At 46.1% G+C, this 20533-nt stretch overlaps 1 protein-coding gene across 10 annotated transcripts in view; it reads right to left on the reverse strand.

The window, feature by feature from the left end:
- Window positions 1–20533, reverse strand: part of CPNE1 (copine 1) — a 797848-nt gene that overhangs the window by 229301 nt on the left and 548014 nt on the right. The window lies entirely within an intron of this gene.

Genomic DNA, 20533 nt, shown 5'->3' on the forward strand with positions numbered 1-20533 from the left:
GTATAACTATCTTTCTAAAAGCTCAACGAAATGTCCAATGTTACACAACATACATTCGGGATATTTTTTTTTATAACAAAATAAACAATGCATGTTTTACTAGGTCAACTAACATCCTTTTACCCAAAACCAGAGACCGAAAACACAAGGTAAATATGTTCTTTTTCAGATGCCTATTAATTTCACAGATATAATAAATTTCAGTCTAAAATGTGATACAGGGGAGCCATTAAATGAGCTCAAAGGCAGTGGTATTAAATAATATTTAACATCATTTCTGTAAACGTTGCAACTATATTCACAATATGGTTTCTCATATGGCTGTTTTTGATGGTTCTATCTCAGAGGGGAAAGTTACAGTGGAATGGGGTCGCTGCCTTGACTTCGGCAGTTAGTGCTGCAAACTGGTCCTGGCTTCTGAACCTAGGAAATCTCAACAGAGATAAGAAAAATCACTTTTACAGGAATGGAGGTGTGTTTAAAGTTCAGAATAAAGGAGACCTCTTCTTTGCTCTGGCCTCCAGTCTTAATACCAAGAGTAGGATAAATACTATACCACTTGAGCCAGCACTTTAAATATCTTATGGACAAAGCAGAAGCCTTCATCACTAATCTCATGCAGACATATACCAACAACATGAAGACTAATTGTGTTGGCAAAGGAGGTCATCCAGATCCAAAAAAAACTAGAATCCGTCTTCTGTCATGACATCTATGACATTTGAAGTCCTAGTTAAGATTTAAAGTCCAGTTTCCTGGGGGAACTGGGGAAGAAATTGGATGCAGTGGAAGCCCATACTACAGACTAGCTGTGGCTGTGATCATTAAAGTCCAAGACATAGAAGACGAAAACTTTGGTACTGCTGGGGGCCTCCATGGTGGGTGCTTGCCCACTGGAAGATCAGTCTTACTGAATGATATAGAAACCAGTTGGACAAAAAAAAAACTTGCTTCTGAACTCATGTGACTTGAACTGTGTCGTAAATTGACACTAGGGGTTAGACCCCCTTTTAACAGAGAAAAAACGGATTTTGGAACTGCAGTTTTTCACTGAGGTGGGTGTCATTGTTCGGGTGATGGGTTTTTGGGTTTATAGAGTTTTGTGGGGTACTTGTTTTTGGATGCTGTAACTTCAGCAGCTGAGGCATCCGCCCACTGAACTGTCCAGCCTGATACCAAATGAAGGGCAGCACAGGAGATTGTTCCAGATGTGCTTGATCTATATACATGGATCCCTTGTGTGAAAAATCCTTGCAAGAAACAGATTCAACTTGTTGAAAATACCCCAGAGTCAACTAGTACATACCCCAAACAGTAGCATTGGCTATAGCGTCAGCCTTGTATAAAAGCTGCATCCTGCATGCTTGAGGTACAAAGCCATTTGTGGCCTTATCATCAGCCCTCAAGGTACTAGCATGTACTGGTTATGTTAGACTCCTATTTAAAATGGTCTGTTTACCTACTTCTAAATAAATTATTTGCTAAAGGTGTAACCACAAGAGAGCTTTGAAGTTACTGAGTGCAAAACTTACTATATCATACTGTATCGGATGCTTGAGTGCGAAATTTACTATATCAAGCTGCATCTGACACTCTAATCCAATTCACATTTTATTGTAAGCCATAACTACACATCCTCGAGAGTGAGCTGAAAGCCTAAGTGGAGTAACTTGGTTATCTAATAGGAATACAATAATACTGTGGCCCCAGATGCTAGCTAGAGTAAATCCCACTACTGCTGCGGGAGCCGATAAAAATGTCTCATTTAACAAAATACAGTCTTTATTACAATCCTTATTTCATAAGGATGTGCTGGGAAATAGTTCCACACATCTTTCCAACCAGTGGAGAAAAACAAAATGGCCTACCCAAGGCTGAACTTCACAATCACAAACGTGCCTTTGAATGGCATCACCCACCAAATTTGGAGACTTAAAATTGTTTTTCTATAGCAGTAGAACAAGGGGTTGGTAGTGCGCTACATATGAAACCGACAGAAAGCACGGAAAACACAGAGCACAAAACAATAACTGATAAAAATATTAGAATCAGAGAGAGCATTGACTGAATGTTTACTCAGGATGAAAATGGAAAAATTTAGATTTTATTAGTTTGTAGAAGGCTTGATCTGGTTCCATGCCCAGTTGCACCACTGTATTTGATTGAGTGCCTGGCAGTCCTGACTATCGATGCTTTCAAGTAGACAGTTCATATCTTTAGCCCTCTCTGACCACTTAAAGTGGAAAGCAAATTGGTAATTATCTGGTTTCGTCAGAAATGCAGCTTTGAATAAAGAGCAGCAGACTTTATATTTGTTCTTTGCTCCCAAAGGTGGGTTAGGATTGAAGATATGTTCTTAAATTTAATTTTGGTAGAGAAGAGTCTGGGAAATAAGAACAATCCATAAATTAGCGGTGCCCGTTAAAGCAAGGAAGGTTTACGGGACACCAAGTATTAGGATACTGACAACGTCTATGTGACAAATTATAAGTCTGGGCTGCTGCTATCATGTGGATTGAGGGTAGAAGGCGTTTCATTCGTATGGGCGCAGGAAGCACTGAAAGGTGGGTTGGCTTACTGATGCGTCCTGGTCTGAATATTACCAACGTGCAGACCGAAGAAACAAGGACTCAAGTACTAAAAAAAAAAACTACATAAAAATAAACACACAAAAACCCAATAATAAACACTATCATAAAGTAATACTTGCTGGCAATGTCGGAACCCTTCCCGGAGGTCACAAGGTAGGCAGGTTTTTCTGGGCCATAACTGTCAGGATTGAGGTCTTTTACTACAGCTGTCCTGGGCCTTCCCTACCAAAGCTCTGCGAACTAGGCCAAGTACAACCCTTTCTGCACTTAAATCAGCTATAGTGAGGGCATGCCTTCACAGGCTTCTCAGGTAGGTTAGTGTCGGTGTTACTCGGGCACAAAAATCAATATCGTCTCCCAAGCAGCCAAGCTTATTGTTTCTCTTTTATGAAAAAAAAGTACTGTATTAATCAGAGAATTACAATACGCACTCAATATTGTATGAATACTCGGTTCACGGGAGCGAGTATTTGTGCTCTAGGGTACTCTGCCATCTAGGCCTCCTATCTGTCTCCAGTGGGTCCCCCCTTCTAATGGGCTTCCTCTTTCAAGGTTCAGAGTTTGAAGTAGAGTATGGGTGCAGCTCATGCCCCCACCACCTTAGGGTTTGAACGGCACTGCATCTCGAACCAGGCCCTTTAAGTACCTCAAGTTCGTAGCAGCAGCGCAAGACCGCGTTTGGCCCTCCCACAACAGCAGGACTTAACTGACAGAAGGAAGCCTCCAGGAGCAACACTACAGTCTTCTGTGGAGCTACGTGGCAGCTGACCGTGTAGCACGTAACTCAATGGGTTGGGGTCGAAGCGGATGCTGCTCTCAGGCCCTCTTCCAGGGTAGTTTTGAGAGCGATAGTCACACACACTGAGATGACAACTGTTCGATACGGCAGAGGCAAGGCTATATTTTAAACAACGACCTCTAATCTTTAAGAGATGCGCCACGGCACCGCTCGGGTCACAATCTTCAGGGCTTATAGCGACTCACTGACACTCTTGGCAGTGCCAAGGTCTCACAGTCCACTTGTGGAGCAGATGGGCCACTACTATGCATTTATCCTGGGTTCAGTTGGGCCTACCACACTCACACACTGGTTTAAGTGCCACGAGGATCTAACAAGGATAACTGACGAAGGTCATACTGGCCGATCTGGCAATACTTAGGCACACTTGCTTAGAGAGTCTCTGTCAGACGGACCCTCCGCCAGGGTCCATTACTGCAGTCCTCCCTTCCACGACTCGGTCCTTCTTTAGGGTTGCTGCTTCCACCCTTTTAGAATCCTTAACAGAAACTGAGTCAGTTTTCCAACTACAACCCCCAAGAGTCTAAATAAGCAGGTATCACAACAGTAAACAGTCTGCCCTCTCAAAGACTGCGCTACCATTTCCTTTCTTTCTTCACTGCTCAGCAGCCACTTAAGCGCTTACAACATTCATTCATTGACTTGACCAATAGAAAAAGGGATATGTATACATTTGTTTGCCGTTGTTAACCTCACATTACCTATAGTGCCACTGATAAGCTGAGCAGTGCTGTGTGCTTTCACCTCCTGAAAGGCTTGGCTCCCTCGCTGGTGCATTACTTCCACAGATATGGGACAAACACACGTACGTAAAAGCTAGTTGTGAGGTAGGACTCCCTCTCTTTACCATGCCAGTCGTTCACTATCTTCCACTGGTGGTGGGTCAATGGGCACAACTAGATGACAACTGTCTCACACAGGGTAGCATTTGGAGCCAAAGCACAGCCTAAGATGGACCACGAGGAGACTGCAGCATTCCCATATTACAAGTGCAGATTCACCTGCAACCTTAAGATGCTCTAACATCGGCACAGACTTGGAGACAAGGTTTACTATTGGAGGTCTAGGAAGAGGTGGCTTATTTCTCTGCTGGAGATAACCTTTCATATGCCTTGGACTCTGGGCTGCACTAAGTATCCAGCTAACATTGCGCTTTGCTAACCCTTCCGACAGGATGTCGTGATATTTAACAATGAGACAAGAGTTGTAAACAACATAATCATTTACTTTAAAGGGTCAAGAGGAGCTTAGAAAATGAAATAAAGGCCAGCATGTGCCCAGAAAGCCATGTTGTAAACCATCCAAGAACAGCAAGCAATCCAAGCTGGAACCCACAACATCAGGAAATCAGCAGTTCCTGCACAAAAAAAACACCGAAATCTTAAAACCAAAGGATGAGATTATCGAAAAATTCGGAGCTATTAAAAAAAAGAATACACAGACCAATCATACCAGGAAACTTATCTCAGAAAAGCACAGCCAAGAAGATCATGCCAGACCTCCAGGTAGGCCTAGCTTTATGACAATGAAAGCAATTAATTTGAAAGGCACCGGAGGGGCAGAAAGTAGTTGGTAACTCCTTGCCATGGCTGTCAGGGAGATAGCTGATGACTGGTGACCAGTGCAGCACATAGTAGATGGCGCTAGACAGTCTAAACTCCTACCCATGGTTTTAAGCCAAGTTGGAATAATTTATTTTCAATATCGTGACTCCTATCCAAACAGGTTTCAGGGAACTGTTGAAAAAGGTATGAATCAAGGACAAGGGCAGGAAAGGGCAGTGTGTACAGGGTGGGCACAAATGATCCTAGCTAATGTAACCTAGGCCACTCATGGCTAAAAGCTGGGACATACGTCTAGATTTCACACTGGCTTCCTTCCACAGAGGTATCTTTTTATCAATAGTAACACGTTACTTACCTCTGGTAATGCTCTTTCTGGTGGATACTATAACTGCAGATTCCTCACCTTGTGAATATTGCCAAGTGCAAGATTACATTTGGAGATTTTCTTTTCAGCATTGCTCCTACACACCAGCAGGTGATGTTGTGTAGTTCCACATAGCCACACCTAAGCACCAACCATTCACTCATGTCACTTTCTTCACTGACTTTGTCTGTACTGCTGGATGTGGAGTTTGACAAGTGATTAGATGCAACAGTGTGCAGATCTCTGAATTGGGACCTTCTTTATAGATGGGGAAAAGAGTTTATTTCACAAAATGTGAGGAGAGGAATCTGCAGTTAGATATGGTATCCACTGGAAGAAAACGTTACCTAAGGTAAGCAACTTGTGATGGTTACATCTAATCACAGATTCCTCAACTTGTGAATAGATACTAAAGCACTACCTCCCAAGGTAATCAGTCTGTCGAATGGCTCAGACCAAAAAGTTCTGCAGGACATAACAAGCAAAGTACCCTTCCTGTAACACCTCAATGCAGTAGTGCTATGTAAATGTGTGGATTGATGCCAACATCAGTGCCTGAGGATGTCAAGAAGAGGCACTCCATGTGCGGCAGCAGTGATAGAGCATTGGCTCTGCTCGAATGGGTCATCACACATTCTGGGAGCTGCTTCTTGGCCAATGCGTAAAACAGTGTAATACAGAGGACTATTCACCTCAATATTTGTCCTGTTCTGCACAGTCTTACCCTTCTTTGCCACACAGAACCCCACACGCAGTTGATCTATGCAAAGGTCCTTGGTATGATCTTTTGAAAAGATCAAAGCTTGGGGTTCAAGTGATGGAGAAATTCCTCCTCTTTGAAAGAATTAGGTGGAGCAAGGTATGCTGGAAAATAGATGACTTGTACAACATGGAAAGGCATTCTAATCTTCAGCAAGAATGCTGCCCTAGCCCATATCTGAGCAAGGGGTCTAGAAAAGGCCGCCCCTTTAAGAGATTTATGTTGTTCCACCATTGCAGAGAGTGGTGAGTATAGCGGTCTAACAACACTAGATCTTCCCACTGACCCCGTGACTGAGTCCACTGACGAGCCAGACATTACTTTACAGGACGCACGTGGAGTCTGGTATGGGAAACAATGGCAATGTAGGAGGCCATCTTCCTTAACAGGCGCATTATGGTCCTGACCATGTATAAAGAATTCTCTCTAAACTGGAAGAAAAGAGACAAAGTTGTGAACACATTCGGATTGGAGTATGCAATCCCTAATTCTGCAGTGAGTATAGCTCCTAGCTATGGATGTATCTGGAGAGGCTGAAGGTGGAATTGGAGTGTGAGCCCTAGATTGTGCAGAAGGTCCACCAGCATAGTTTAATGAAGACACATCTACTCTGAAATTCATAGTTTTTCAGACCCAATTCTAAACTAACCTGAGCTGGAGATGCCGGTCGTGGTATCCTAAAAATTGTTTTGTAGGCCTTTGTCTGGGCTTGATTGAAAAACTGCCTCCTTCCCCAGCATAATTTTGGCGCCATAAGTGCCAGAATTTCACTAACCATTCGAGTTGAAGTAATGGCCACGAGAAAAGCTGCTTTCCCACTGTTACTATACAGAGGCTTTATGTATTGGTTCAAATGAGGGACCCATCAGTTTTGAAAGGACAATATTAAGTTCTCACAAAGGAGAGGGTGACCTAATTGGAGGGAACACCTTTTTAGGCACCTCTAACAAATCTTTGACTACTGGCATTTTAAAGAAAGATGTATGTGAAGGAGATTTCCTATAAGCTGTAATGGCCCCTAGATGTTCCTTAATGGAAGAAAACTGCAGGCCAGATTTTGCTTAATGGAAATTGGACTAAGATAATTTTGGGTACACCATGAAGATAATCTTTTCCATTTGAAAGCATATAATTTCCTAGTGGAAGGTCTTTTGGCCTCTTTTAAAATGTGCATTCATTCCTTGGAAAGACCTAAATGCCCATATTGGAGAATTCAAAAGCCATGCTGTCAGGTTCAGTGAGGAAGGGTTGGGATGTAGAATCTGTCCTTGGAACTTGTACAGGAGATCAGTCCTGCAAGGCAGTCTCTTGTGTGTTCTCTCTGACAGATGTAAAAGGTCTGCGAACCGCCAATGGTAAGGCCATTCTGGTGCTATTATAATCATTCTGGTCTTGGATATTTACAGTTTGACACTCACTGCTGGAATGAGAGGAGCTGGTGGAAATGTGTAAAGAAATCTGACAGACCACTAATCAAAAGGGCATTCCCCTTTGACCCTGGTTGGGCGAATCTGGTGCATAATGGTGGCACTTATTGTGGTTTGCATCTGCGAACAAGTCTATTTGCGGGTACTCCATTCTTGAAAAATGCCTTGCAAGACCTCGTTGTTTAAAAATCCAGTTCTGAATTTCGTGGAAGTACCGAATGAGAGAAGCTGCATGGATATTTTGAGCCCCTGGCAGATGAATGGCTGTTATCGTTAAGTTCCTAGCTATTAACCATTTTCAAATGGCTTAAACGTCGAGAGACAGATGGAGAGAGTGGGTCCCTCCCTGTTTATTCAGGCAATGCATAATTGTGTTATCGGTTTGAATATGGAGAGTTTGTTATTGAGGGAAAGAAGGATTTTAGAGCGAGGTGAGCTGCTCTCAATTACAGCATAGTGATGTGTTAAGTCTTTTCCTTGTCCAACCAGACTCTGATTTTCGAAGGGGAGCCCATGTGAGCAACCCATCCCTGAAGAGGAGCATTTGTGATCAGTGTCTGAGTTAGTGGGTCCTGATGGGATAGTCCCCCTACCAGCACGTTCTTCCGCTGAGACCACCATGGGACAGATTGACTTGCAGCCTACAATAGGGCCAGCCTCTCTTCCCAGCGGTTGGAAAGTTGACTCCACTGGTCTTCTAGGCACTGCTGCAGAGATCTCATGAATAATCTTGTGTGAGGAACTATGAAGATGCACAAGGCCGCCGACACAGGTAGTGCAATCTTTATACTGGGCATACTGTCTACTTTTTTAAGTTAACCTGGAGGCTAAGATTGGCTAGTGTCTTGACACAAATTTGATAATGTTCTTGTAGTAAAGTACCCTTTCTGACATGGCTTCCCACCTTTGTTTGCTCACTGGTACTGAGGTTTTTTTGACTGAGGTGTACTGGGGCCTTGCTAAACAGGTCCCCAGTGCTAGTGCTCTTTCCCTAAAACAGGTATAATGTGTACAATGGGCACACACTCCTGTACCACTGTAAGTCCCTTGTAGCTGGTATCCCAAGTACCTAGGGCCTGGGTACTGCAGAGGGTCCCTAAGGGTGGCAGCAAACACTGTGCCACCCTCAGGGTCCCCACTAAAACAAGTTGCACACAGCTCCCATTGTAAAATGTGTGTCCTGGTTCAAGCCAGGCATAAACACAACATGGCACACCCCACTGTGTACCATGCCCCACTCACTGCATTGAGATATATGTAAGTCAGTCCTAAGGCAAGGTGTATTATATCTGACATTAGGACATATCTGCACGAGCAAATATGCCCCTGTGATGTCTTTTTCAGTTGCTGGAAATTGCAAGTGAATAGGGTATCCATCTTGAGGTATGTACTGGAAACTTGCCATTACAAGTTCCCCAGCTACATAATGGCTTCACTGAAACCTATGGTGTTTGGTATCAAATACACTGTCTTTATAAATCCAGTCTGATGTCTGTCTCGTAATATGATGTGCATCCAGAGGGTACCTTAGAGGTGACCCTGAAACCTACTAGTCTTAGTGTGCTGGCTGACTCGTTGAGACCAGCCTGCTACCAAATACATATTTCAGACCCCCTGGAGGTTAGGGCCCCTACTCTCAGAGGCCAGAAACCAAAGCCTGCTCCAGAAAAAGGTGTTATTACCAACTCCAGCAAGACGGCTAGTGAATCTGAACACCAAAGCCAGGGACTTCAAAAACCCTGCAACCTTTGGTGTGCGACCTCCGTCTCCCCAGACTTGAGTGGCCACCCCTCTGCCCTGAGGCCCACTCGGCGCCAGGACAGGTAGAAAAATTAGTTAGGCAGAAGGTGTGTTTCACCTTTGAGATAGCCTATGGTGTGCTACCCGAGGTGGATACTAGAGGAAGGGTTTCACCATCTTGATTTTGGTGGAGCTAGACATTCTGGGACATCCCACAGTGAATGGTCATATAGGGGATACAGTCACCCCCAAAGGTAAGTAGGCCATTGGCTACTACTCTGTGCTACCCTAAATGCCCCTAAATTGAGTATTTTGGTGGCCCCATGACATCAGAAGAACAGATGAATTTGATCTAAGTACAAAAAGACCAAGAAGAGCTGAAGGAGCAAGAACTGTGGACTGGTGGCCTTTTGGCACAAAACCCTGCCTGCCTACCTGCTTCTGCCCTGACAATTGCAACATCACAACTCACCCTGCAGCTGTAGGGACTCCAAAAGCCTTAGAGGCTCTTCAGCACCTCACAAGACTGTCAGCAAAGCCCCTGGAGTGAAGGAGCCATTTTCCTGCAGGCACCAACCGCAAAGTCTGGCTCACCACCCTACTGACCACTGTATCCAGGGATGCAGCAGCCACCCAGGAGGACCCCACCAACTGAGCCCCCCGCTGGAAGAATCCAGACTTGTCCCCAAGTTCCCCCTTGCACCCTCTTTCTACGTGGCACCCCTCGTCTTGCTCATTGCACAGTTGGCGACAACTGACTCAACTAGCACAACTGCACCAGATGCCACAGGGTAGGTAAAACTGTATTGCTGGTCTTGCTTGTGACTTTGCACACCCAGCACCCTACATTCCACAGGGGACCCCCGAGAACCGTTTACAAGGACCCCTTAGCAGTAAAAGTCGTTTGGAACCTTTACTGTGTAAGAGCACATTTGAGTAAGTGTTACTTACCTGCTAAGTCTATACAATTTGTAACAGTATTTATCTTCTTGAAAGTATTCTGATGTTGAGGCATAATACAAACAAAATAACTATTTTTCTTAACATTGCTCTGGAGTTTGAGTGTCTCTTTTATTGACTATGTTCAACAAAGGTTAGCACTACCCTCTGATAAGCATAACTGCTCTCCTACACAACCACAAGAGAGCGCTTTTGGGATTGTCATTCTAAACCCTGGCATCCAATAAGGGTTGCCTGTACTATCTACATAGTGTACCCCTATACTTGGTACAGAAACTAGGATGTGAGAATACACATCTTGAAGTACTATCGAACAAATCCAGTCTCCTGATGTAGTTGTGGACAGATCTGGTGAACAGCCTGCATTTGTAACTTTTCTTTGCTTGTTTAATTGATTAATACTGAGATCTAAGATGGGTCTGAACTCTTGTTCGGACCATTTTTTGTACCAGAAAGAAACAGGGATAAATACTCTTTGGTGAATGTAACCTCCTCGACGGCCTCTTTATGCAACAGGATGCTGACAGTCTATAAGAGGCCTGGTTGATACTGTGATGTTTTTACTGGAGGAACAGAAGGCGAGGCAATATTTAATTCTGAACAATATTCAAGACACATTTGTCTTCTGTGATTGAATGCCACTCTTCCAGGTGATTGGCAATACCTCCCCTCCCCCCCCACCAGAATGGGTAACGGAGAAGGGGGAAGTGATTACATTTTTTTTTTAGCAGGAGGTGTGCCGTGGATGCAGGTTGTTGTGATCCCCTTCCTCTCGATGGTTTGGGAGGAAGATAGTGAGATGATCTTGCTTGCTGCTGGTGATGTTGAGTCCAACAAGGGGTTTGAACCCTATGCTAAAAGAAGAAGAAAAAAATAAATAATCACCTGTCCTATGGCCTGTACCATTTGCAGAATTCTGTCTTCCTCTCTAGGCCAACAGCTTGAAGAGTGTCCATTTCATTTTACATTCTGGACATCCCCTTGCCTGCATGTGTACCAAACAGGGTGTTGCTTGAAAACAGGAAATTCAGGATTCTATGATGTGCCACTGGATTTAAGCCTGTGAAATGTAGCCAGGAAGAGCTTCTCACGCAGATGCCATGTGAAGCTAGGTCTGATGCATCCACTGCTGCATTTATGATCTGGTTGGATACCAGGCCACCTTCATTCAGGATTTCCTGAAAGTCCTAACTGTCTTCTTTAGGCAGTTTTTCTGTAAACCTGCCTTGGGAGTACCACAGAGATCCGTCATAGCTCCCTAGTAAGGCAGAAGCGCTTGCCACCCTCTTATAAGATGCAGATATTCCACACATCAACTTTCCAATGGAGGCTATCTGCCTACTGTCCATGTCTAGAGGGACTGAAGACAAAGAAGCCACATAGTGGGATTTGCATGAGGCAGCCATTATAACTGAATCCGGAGGAGGATCAGCCCGGAGGAACTAAGGGTCCTGGTCAGGAGTAGAATATTTTTCAAGGAATCGAGATGGTGAGGATTTCAAGGATGCTGGGATCAAAAATAATTGCATTGCAGGCTCCAAGAGTCCCGGAACCAATGGCAAGAGTGGCTTTGTTACTGCTCTATGATGTAGAGTCTCAAAGATAACAGATGAAGAAGTCATAGTTGTCAGAACGGCAATGTTCAGTGTATTACACCTCTGAAAAGGACATCATAAAGGGTAACAGGTCATCCGCTGGGGAACACACTAGCTGGAGATGTGTCCGTTAAGGTAAGAGAGTAGTCTTGCACTGAGAAGCAAGAAGTGATAGACCAGGAGGGTAATCATCTTCTATGCCTGGAAACAGAATCATAAGATCTCCTAGACCGTGATGTGGACCTGGTTCTAGATGTTGTTTTAGAATTAGATCTATGATCTAGAGGACTTTTTGATCTGCAAGGAGACCTGTGTGTGGCAGGAAGGTGCGGACTCCTCTCTGGAGGTACTGACTGTGTGTCTGGTGAGAACCTACCTAGGTGAAAGTGTCCATTTAGGTGATGGTGTATGTGGCATAACTCTTAATGGGGAGTATGTCTGTGAATACTCCAGAGTCCAAAGTATGTCAACTCTCTAGCCAACATGGTGAGATGTTTAATGGTGACTGAGAAGGAGGTCTACATGGAAAGCATGGCCTTGATTCTGCCAAATCCGTTGGCAGCAGCTGAACCTGACTGTTTCTCTTTAGATTGTGTATAGACTTTCTCCAACGGCCTTGACGTTGACCTCCTTCGACTTCGATGAATGTCTGCTGGCCATCGAGGGTGACTGAAATGGCGATACAAGTCTCAACATTGACAAGTGTTTTTTGGCTGCCGCCAAAGACCTCATAGGCGAAGTAAGCCTCTGCATCGCTGAATGGTGTTTTCTGGTCACCAATAGTGATTTTGACAGCGATGGGAGTCTCAACATTGTTTGAAGAGTGCTCTCCGACGTGAGATGATGAGTCAACCCACACCTTCGACAGGGTCTTCGGCATCGAATAAATAGGTATTTTCTCTGTTCTCAACATCATATCTCCTGAACTCAGCCAGGACCATCTTTTATAGTATCCCTCAGGAGATCTTCCTTTGTGAGGAGTTTTTAGATGAGAAGAGGGTTCTTTGGAGACCTCATAGGCGAAGTAAGCCTCTGCATCGCTGAATGGTGTTTTCTGATGGATACAACTACCTGTGGATTCCTCACCTCATGAATACTCCCATGGCGCCAGCATTCGACGGAAATCTTCTTACTAGTCTCTGCACGTCGACGAGGACGTCACTGTCTCGCACGCGACGCCGTCTGACATCATACATGCAATAAGAGGTCCTCGACGACGTGCAGACGTCAGTTCCCTTTTTTCCGTGCATTCGAAACGGTTATCTTCGAGGGAGCAACTGTTACTCTTGCGGTTACAGTGTATATCTTGCTGCGTACTCTTTCTCTGTGGAAATAATGTCGCAGAGAAAGTCTGGATTTAAGCCTTGTCGTGAGTGTGGAGGCAAGATGTCGGTGACGGATCCTCATTCCGATTGCCTTTGGTGTTTGAGCTCCGACCACGACGTCTCGACTTGTGATTCATGTCAGCACATGAATCCGAAGGCCCTTAAAGAACGCGAGGCGAAGCTGTTTATGGCCAAGTCAAAGGAGAAGCATCACAAGAAAAAGTCTTCTCCAAGACATCGGCGTCATCGAGACTCCCGGCGCCGTAGAGAATCTCGGCGTCATTCAAGGGAGGCTCGTTCCAGGTCTCCGGATCGGCCCCGAAGGACATGGGAGGTCAGCCCCACGGTGACGCCGCATCCTTCGACGCCGTTGCCCTCTCCGGCGTCTCCAACTTCGCCTGGACAGGCGTCGGTGATTGAGGTATTGGAGCCTCAAGTGTTTTCTCCGGCGCAGACGCCGAGGCCGGCGTCGGGGTCGCCTCCGAGTCAGGCACCCCAGTATCCGGCTTTTCCCACCCCTGGAGCCGATAGTTCCGCATTCTTGAATGCGATGTATGCCATCTTCCAACAGATGGCTCCAGGGGGTGCTCCGGCTGGGCCTTTGGCCTTTTCTTTGGGTGATCCTGCGCCTCTTCGGCCAGCACCCTTTATGCCCTTTCTCCCGTTTGGGAACGTGGGCTCGGCGCCAGTGTCGGCGCCGGTGGCCGCTCCGGTGGCTTCGGAAGGATTGGCCCCAGGGATTTCCATCCCGTTGACGTCGAGATTTCGGCCTGTGACTCCGGTGGGTCCATCCGTTTCAACTGCTCTTCAGTCGGCGCCGAAGTTACCTTTGGCGCCGGATGCGGCGTCGGTGGCTTCGGAAGATCGGCGCCGATCTCCGACTTCGGCGGAGGTATTGTCGACTCCGCGGATTGAGCAACGACTGCATTCAAGGAGGCGTGCTCTCCGGGTACTAGAAGAGCAGGAGTACCAACGAGCCCTAGAGGAAGGAGAGCTAGAGGACTCGGGTGATGGGCTGCGTGGACTGGAGTCGGCCAGTGGGCTGGACACTTCCCCTGAGTGGGACCTTTCGTCCCCGGGGGAATATACCGAGGAAGCTGCTTCCTTTCATACAGTGGTACGGAAGGCAGCTAGTTTTTTGGACCTGCCTTTGCCGGTGGTGGAGGCGAAACAAAACCTTTTGACAGAGGTGTTGCATCCGGCCTCAGCCGCGGCGGAGCCTCTATTACCTTTTAATGACGCTCTGCTGGATCCGGTTTTAGAGGTGTGGAAGAAGCCGGCATCTTCCCCAGCAGTTCACAGAGCCGTGGCCAGGAGGTATCGGACGGCTCCAACTGATCCTGGTTTCCTATCTAGGCACCCTACGCCGGAGAGCTTGGTTGTGCAGGCCTCCTGTTCGTCCAAGTCAGCGCCTGGTTCTTTTCCGACGGTGCCTGGGGACAGAGATTCAAAAAAGCTGGAGGCGCAGTCGAAGAAGATTTTTTCGTCCTGCAGTCTGGCATTAAAAGCCACCAATGCAACCTGTATCCTGGGGAGGTATATTCATGCTCTGATGGATGACATCTCCTCTTCGTTTACAGAGCTTCCCCAGGGTCTTTTGGATCTTGTCTCTGATGCCCAGGCTGCTGCGACCCAAATTATCCAGACGGGACTGGATACCACCGACTCGGTAGCCAGAGCAATGGGCACAACTGTGGTGGAAAGGAGACAGGCCTGGCTCCGTAACTCGGGCTTTTCGGCAGATGTACAGTCCACATTGTTGGATCTCCCGTTTGATGGGGACAAACTGTTTGGGGCTAAGGCTGATTCGGCCTTGGAACGGTTTAAGGAGAGCAGGGCCACGGCTAAGTCGTTGGGACTCCAAGCGCCTTCTTCCACGGCCTCTTCCAGATTCTTCAGGAGGTTTCGTGGATTTGGGCGTGGCTCTTCCTCCTCTTCCTTTCGGGGAAGATATCAGCAACCTGCCTCTTCCCATCCCTATAGATCTTTTAGGGGGAGGGGTAGGGTCCGCACCAGGGGAGCTTCTCAGCAGCACTCTGCCTCTTCCTCATCCTCTGGCGGGGTGCAGCAGGGGAAGCAGCCTTAGGCTTCCACCATTTCCCACTCACTCCTCTCCTGTAGGGGGAAGATTACAGCATTTTCTCACCAAATGGGAGACTGTTACGTCGGACACTTGGGTTCTCAGTGTTGTGGGAAAAGGCTACACCCTTCCCTTTCGGGAGTTTCCGCCCCTCATCCCGCCCCGCCCTTCGTATTGTTCACAAGAACATCTCCTGTTGCTAGAACAGGAGGTAGAAGTCCTCCTTTTAAAGGGCGCGGTGGAGTTGGTCCCGGAGCAGGAAAGGGGTCAAGGAGTTTACTCAAGGTATTTCCTGATTCCCAAGAAGGATGGTCGTTTGAGACCAATTCTGGACCTGAGGATCTTGAATTGGTTCCTCAAGCAGGAAAAGTTCAAGATGCTGACCCTAGCACAGGTGCTTTTGGCGTTGAACATGGAAGACTGGATGGTGTCTGTCGACTTGCAGGATGCTTACTTTCATATCCCGATACTCAAGTCACACAGGAAGTATCTCCGGTTTGTGGTGGGATCGCAACACTACCAGTTTGCGGTCCTTCCGTTTGGTCTTACTTCAGCACCTCGAGTCTTCACGAAGGTGATGTCGGTGGTTGCGGCAGAGCTCAGAAGGAAGGGGATAGCAGTATTCCCTTACTTGGACGATTGGTTGATCAAAGCCAAGTCCCCGGAGCTTGTGTTGCGTCATCTGCAGTCAACAACCCAGTTGTTGTTCGACCTGGGCTTTTCGGTGAACGAGCCCAAATCTCACCTAGAGCCCTCTCAGCGCCTCCTGTTCATAGGGGCAGTACTGGATACAACATTGGGTCGGGCCTTTCCTCCGCCTCAGCGGATTCAAGATATTCAGGATTTGGTTCCAATGTTTCGAAATGGAGCGGTAGTTCCAGTCCTCAAGGTCCTTCGTCTGCTCGGTCTTTTTGCCTCCTGCATTCTGTCGGTCACGCATGCTCGCTGGCACATGAGGGCTCTTCAGTGGTGCCTCCGAAGGCAGTGGTCTCAACACAGAGGGGATCTAGAGGGTACTGTCAAGATCTCCAGAGATGCTGCTGTGGATTTGAAGTGGTGGATTGCAAGCAACAATCTTTCACAAGGAAAGCCGTTCCAGCAGTCGCCACCAGTGGCCACAGTCATAACGGATGCTTCCACTCTAGGGTGGGGAGCTCATCTGGGGGATCTGGAGATCAAAGGTCTTTGGTCTCCAGAGGAACAGATTTTTCACATCAATCTGTTAGAGTTACGGGCTGTACGTCTGGCTCTCAAGGCCTTCCTCCCTTCCCTTCGTGGTCAGTCGGTACAGGTCCTAACGGACAATACTATACAATACTACATAAACAAGCAGGGAGGAGTGGGGTCGTACCTTCTCTGCAGAGAAGCTCTTCGACTATGGTCCTGGGCAAAGGACCATCGGATTTGCTTGATAGCAAACCATCTGGCCGGAGTTTTGAACGTGCGTGCGGACAGTCTCAGTCGCCACTTCTCGGCAGACCACGAGTGGCGTCTCCATCCAGATCAAGTCCGTTTAATCTTCCAGAAGTGGGGGTTTCCTCGGGTAGATCTGTTCGCCACTCGAGAGAACGCGCATTGTCCGTTGTTCTGCAGCCTTCAGTATCCGATGCAGGAAGCGTTGGGGTTCAAATGACCTGGTGCGGCCAGTTGCTTTACGCGTTTCCTCCCATACCCTTGATTCCTCGAGTATTGAGGAAGATTCGCCAAGACCGGGCTCTAGTAATCTTAATAGCTCCGGATTGGCCAAGGAGGGTGTGGTACTCCGACCTTCTCCAACTCTCAACGTGCCCGCCGCTCCGTCTCCCTTTCAGGGCAGACCTCCTCTCACAGTCGCAGGGGCAGGTTCTACACCCCAACCTCCAGAGTCTGCACCTACATGCCTGGAGATTGAACGGGGCAACCTGAGTTCCTTCTCTCTCCCGCCTGAGGTAGTGGATGTTATATTAGCGGCCAGGCGACACTCCACTAAATCTATCTACGCTAATAGGTGGTCTAAATTTGTTGCGTGGTGTGGAGAGAGGCAGATTGATCCTTTACATGCTCATCTATCGGACGTTTTGTCTTTTGCTCTATCTCTGGCGCAGAAAGGTTGTGCAGTGGCTACCATTAAAGGTTATTTATCGGCCTTGTCAGCCTTCATATGTCTTCCAGACCAACCATCTTTATTTAAATCCCCTATTGTTATCAGATTCTTGAAAGGTCTTCTAAATCAATATCCTCCAAAGCCATTCGTTATGCCGCAATGGGATTTGTCCTTAGTCCTGACTTTCCTTATGGGGTCCCCTTTTGAACCTATGCATTCTTGCCCCTTGAGGTATTTGGTTTTAAAAACAGTCTTCCTGATAGCTATAACATCAGCAAGGAGAGTGAGTGAGTTGCAGGCCTTATCAGTAAAACCCCCTTATACAACTTTTTATGGGGATAAGGTGGTGTTGAGGACCAAGGCTGCTTTCCTCCCGAAGGTTGTTTCACCCTTCCATTTGGCTCAGGCAATTACTTTGTCCACGTTCTATCCTCCGCCTCATCCTTCCAAAGAGGAAGAAAGACTGCACCGTCTGGACCCAAAGAGAGCGTTGAGCTTCTTTATCGATAGAACAAGGGATTTCAGGCTGGAGGATCAGCTGTTTATTGGATACGTGGGCAAGAGGAGAGGAAAGGCAGTCCACAAGAGAACACTATCCAGGTGGGTTGTTCTTTGCATTAAAATATGTTACTCTTTGGCAAAGAAGGATCCTCCTGAGGGCATTAGAGCTCATTCCACCAGAGCTAAGTCGGCCACTTCGGCCTTAGCCAGAGGTGTTCCTGTGGTCGACATCTGCAAGGCCGCAACTTGGTCGTCCCTTCACACTTTTGCAAAACATTACTGTTTAGATTCTGAGGTTAGAAGGGACGGTCATTTTGCACGGTCAGTGCTGCAGGATTTCTTGGTTTGACCATTTAGGCACCCACCGCCGGGCGTGGTACTGCTTTGGGACTCTATTCATGAGGTGAGGAATCCACAGGTAGTTGTATCCATCAGAAGAACGAGTTACTTACCTTCGGTAACGACTTTTCTGGTGGATACATTAGCTACCTGTGGATTCCTCACGGTCCCACCCGCCTCCCCGTTGCCTTTATGGTCTTGCCAAGTAATCCTTGAGTGCGCTCCTCTTGGTCTTTGAGGGTGCAATAGATGTATATATAATATATTTATATATATATATATGTATATGTGTATATATTTTTATGTATATACTTGGTGTGTGTATATATTTTGAAAAGAGAGAGTTTTATATATATATATATATATATATATATATATATATGTACATAAAAAGATTTACAGTTATTCGTACAATGTGGTGTATTTTTACAATATAATGGATGTTGCCTTGCTCTTTCATTGCATTGCCTGGTTGTTCTCATGCACGTAAAAAATGATTGGTACTGACGTCTGCACGTCGTCGAGGACCTCTTATTGCCTGTATGACGTCAGACGGCGTCGCGTGCGAGACAGTGACGTCCTCGTCGACGTGCAGAGACTAGTAAGAAGATTTCCGTCGAATGCTGGCGCCATGGGAGTATTCATGAGGTGAGGAATCCACAGGTAGCTAATGTATCCACCAGAAAAGTCGTTACCGAAGGTAAGTAACTCGTTCTTCTGGTCACCAATAGTGATTTTGACAGCGATGGGAGTCTCAACATTGTTTGAAGAGTGCTCTCCGACGTGAGATGATGAGTCAACCCACACCTTCGACAGGGTCTTCGGCATCGAATAAATAGGTATTTTCTCTGTTCTCAACATCATATCTCCTGAACTCAGCCAGGACCATCTTTTATAGTATCCCTCAGGAGATCTTCCTTTGTGAGGAGTTTTTAGATGAGAAGAGGGTTCTTTGGAGGAAGGCTGATGCTCTCCAAAGCCTCTTGATGGCCTAGCTTTTCTTCTCTCTCGGAGTTCATGAAGCCTGATCTTCTCTCTGTCCTTTAGAGTGCACCTTGACAGTTTCTGACAATGAGGACAGGATTCAGGGCGATGGAACTCTGACAGACAAACAATACAACAACAATACAGTAAGTGATGATCACTCTGACCTGCTTTCTTCCCACAGGATGGCCACTTCACAAAACGTAGGGCATCTTTGACAGGAAAAACATATGGTTTCTGACAGAAAAGCTGGTTTCTGTACTCTATGTACTGAGATTGTTCAAAAGATGTTAAGTTGCAAAGGTCTGAAAATGTTTTTCAGACAAGTTTGCCAAAAAAGGCAGAGCTCAGTGCTCCAGGATCCTAACAGTAGGAGCTAGAAAAACGAACTGACCTGTCACCTGTGAGGTACAAAGGGATACATAGTGCACTATGAGGTTTTTAAAGGCACAGTGCCAGTTTTCTCTGTTATTCTTTAAATGGCAGCATATTGGCAAACAATGTCTCATATATTGCCTTTCCACTAGAGGCTTGTAAAAGTTTTCTATGGTCATTTTCTTTCAATGACATGAGCTTTTGTAAACATATATTTGTTTAAAATCAAAACTATATGTATTCTGGCCATTTTTAGCTATATATATATATATATATATATATATATATATATACATACACACATATATATATATAAATAAATAAACAACTAGTGGCAGTTGCTACTAGGTAGTTCTAGTTAGGACCATGTTACCATAGAAAAAGCGATCTTTGACTTGCCTATATCTTTGTCACCATTTGACAAATCTTCACAAACCTTTCCCCCAAAAAGTGCCTCAGTGATTCTTGTTCCGCACAGAAAGATTCAAGGTGATCCGTCAAGCAAAGGCCGAGAAAAGGGCAAGTCAAAAAAGTTGTGCTTCCTATGTTAATTACCATAGAGGTTTTAAACACGGGCCTGAAGGCTACAGTCCAAATCACTGGACAGATCTACACAAAATTTTGCAGAAAGCTAGGTTTCGGTACCCAGATTACACTTTTGATATTTGGTGTAAATCTGTGGAGAAATTAAAGGAAATACAAATTTGTATATCTAAGGTCACGAATAGAAGAACTCTAATTGCCTGGCCACAACCTGAACAGAAAGTTGCAGCCGCCATTTTATGTAACGAACAGGTCCCTGGGGATGAAAAGTAGCATAAAGGGTCAGGGTGGAGGTACGCTGACCCCAGGAGTGTGATATAAGGGTGTTTGAGGATCAAATGGTTAGGGCGGTTTGCTGCAGGGCCTGGCCGCAGGTGCGTGGAGCTGGTTTGGGTGGTTATCAGAGCCCTTCGACCAACCCCTGCTACGCATGGCTAAAGGGTGTTTTTTTATTTGGTGTAAATCCATCCGTTCAATAGTTTTGGAGATATTAATGAAAATT

This window comes from Pleurodeles waltl, chromosome 7, assembly GCF_031143425.1.
Source record: "Pleurodeles waltl isolate 20211129_DDA chromosome 7, aPleWal1.hap1.20221129, whole genome shotgun sequence".
Classification (NCBI taxonomy): Eukaryota; Metazoa; Chordata; class Amphibia; order Caudata; family Salamandridae; genus Pleurodeles; species Pleurodeles waltl.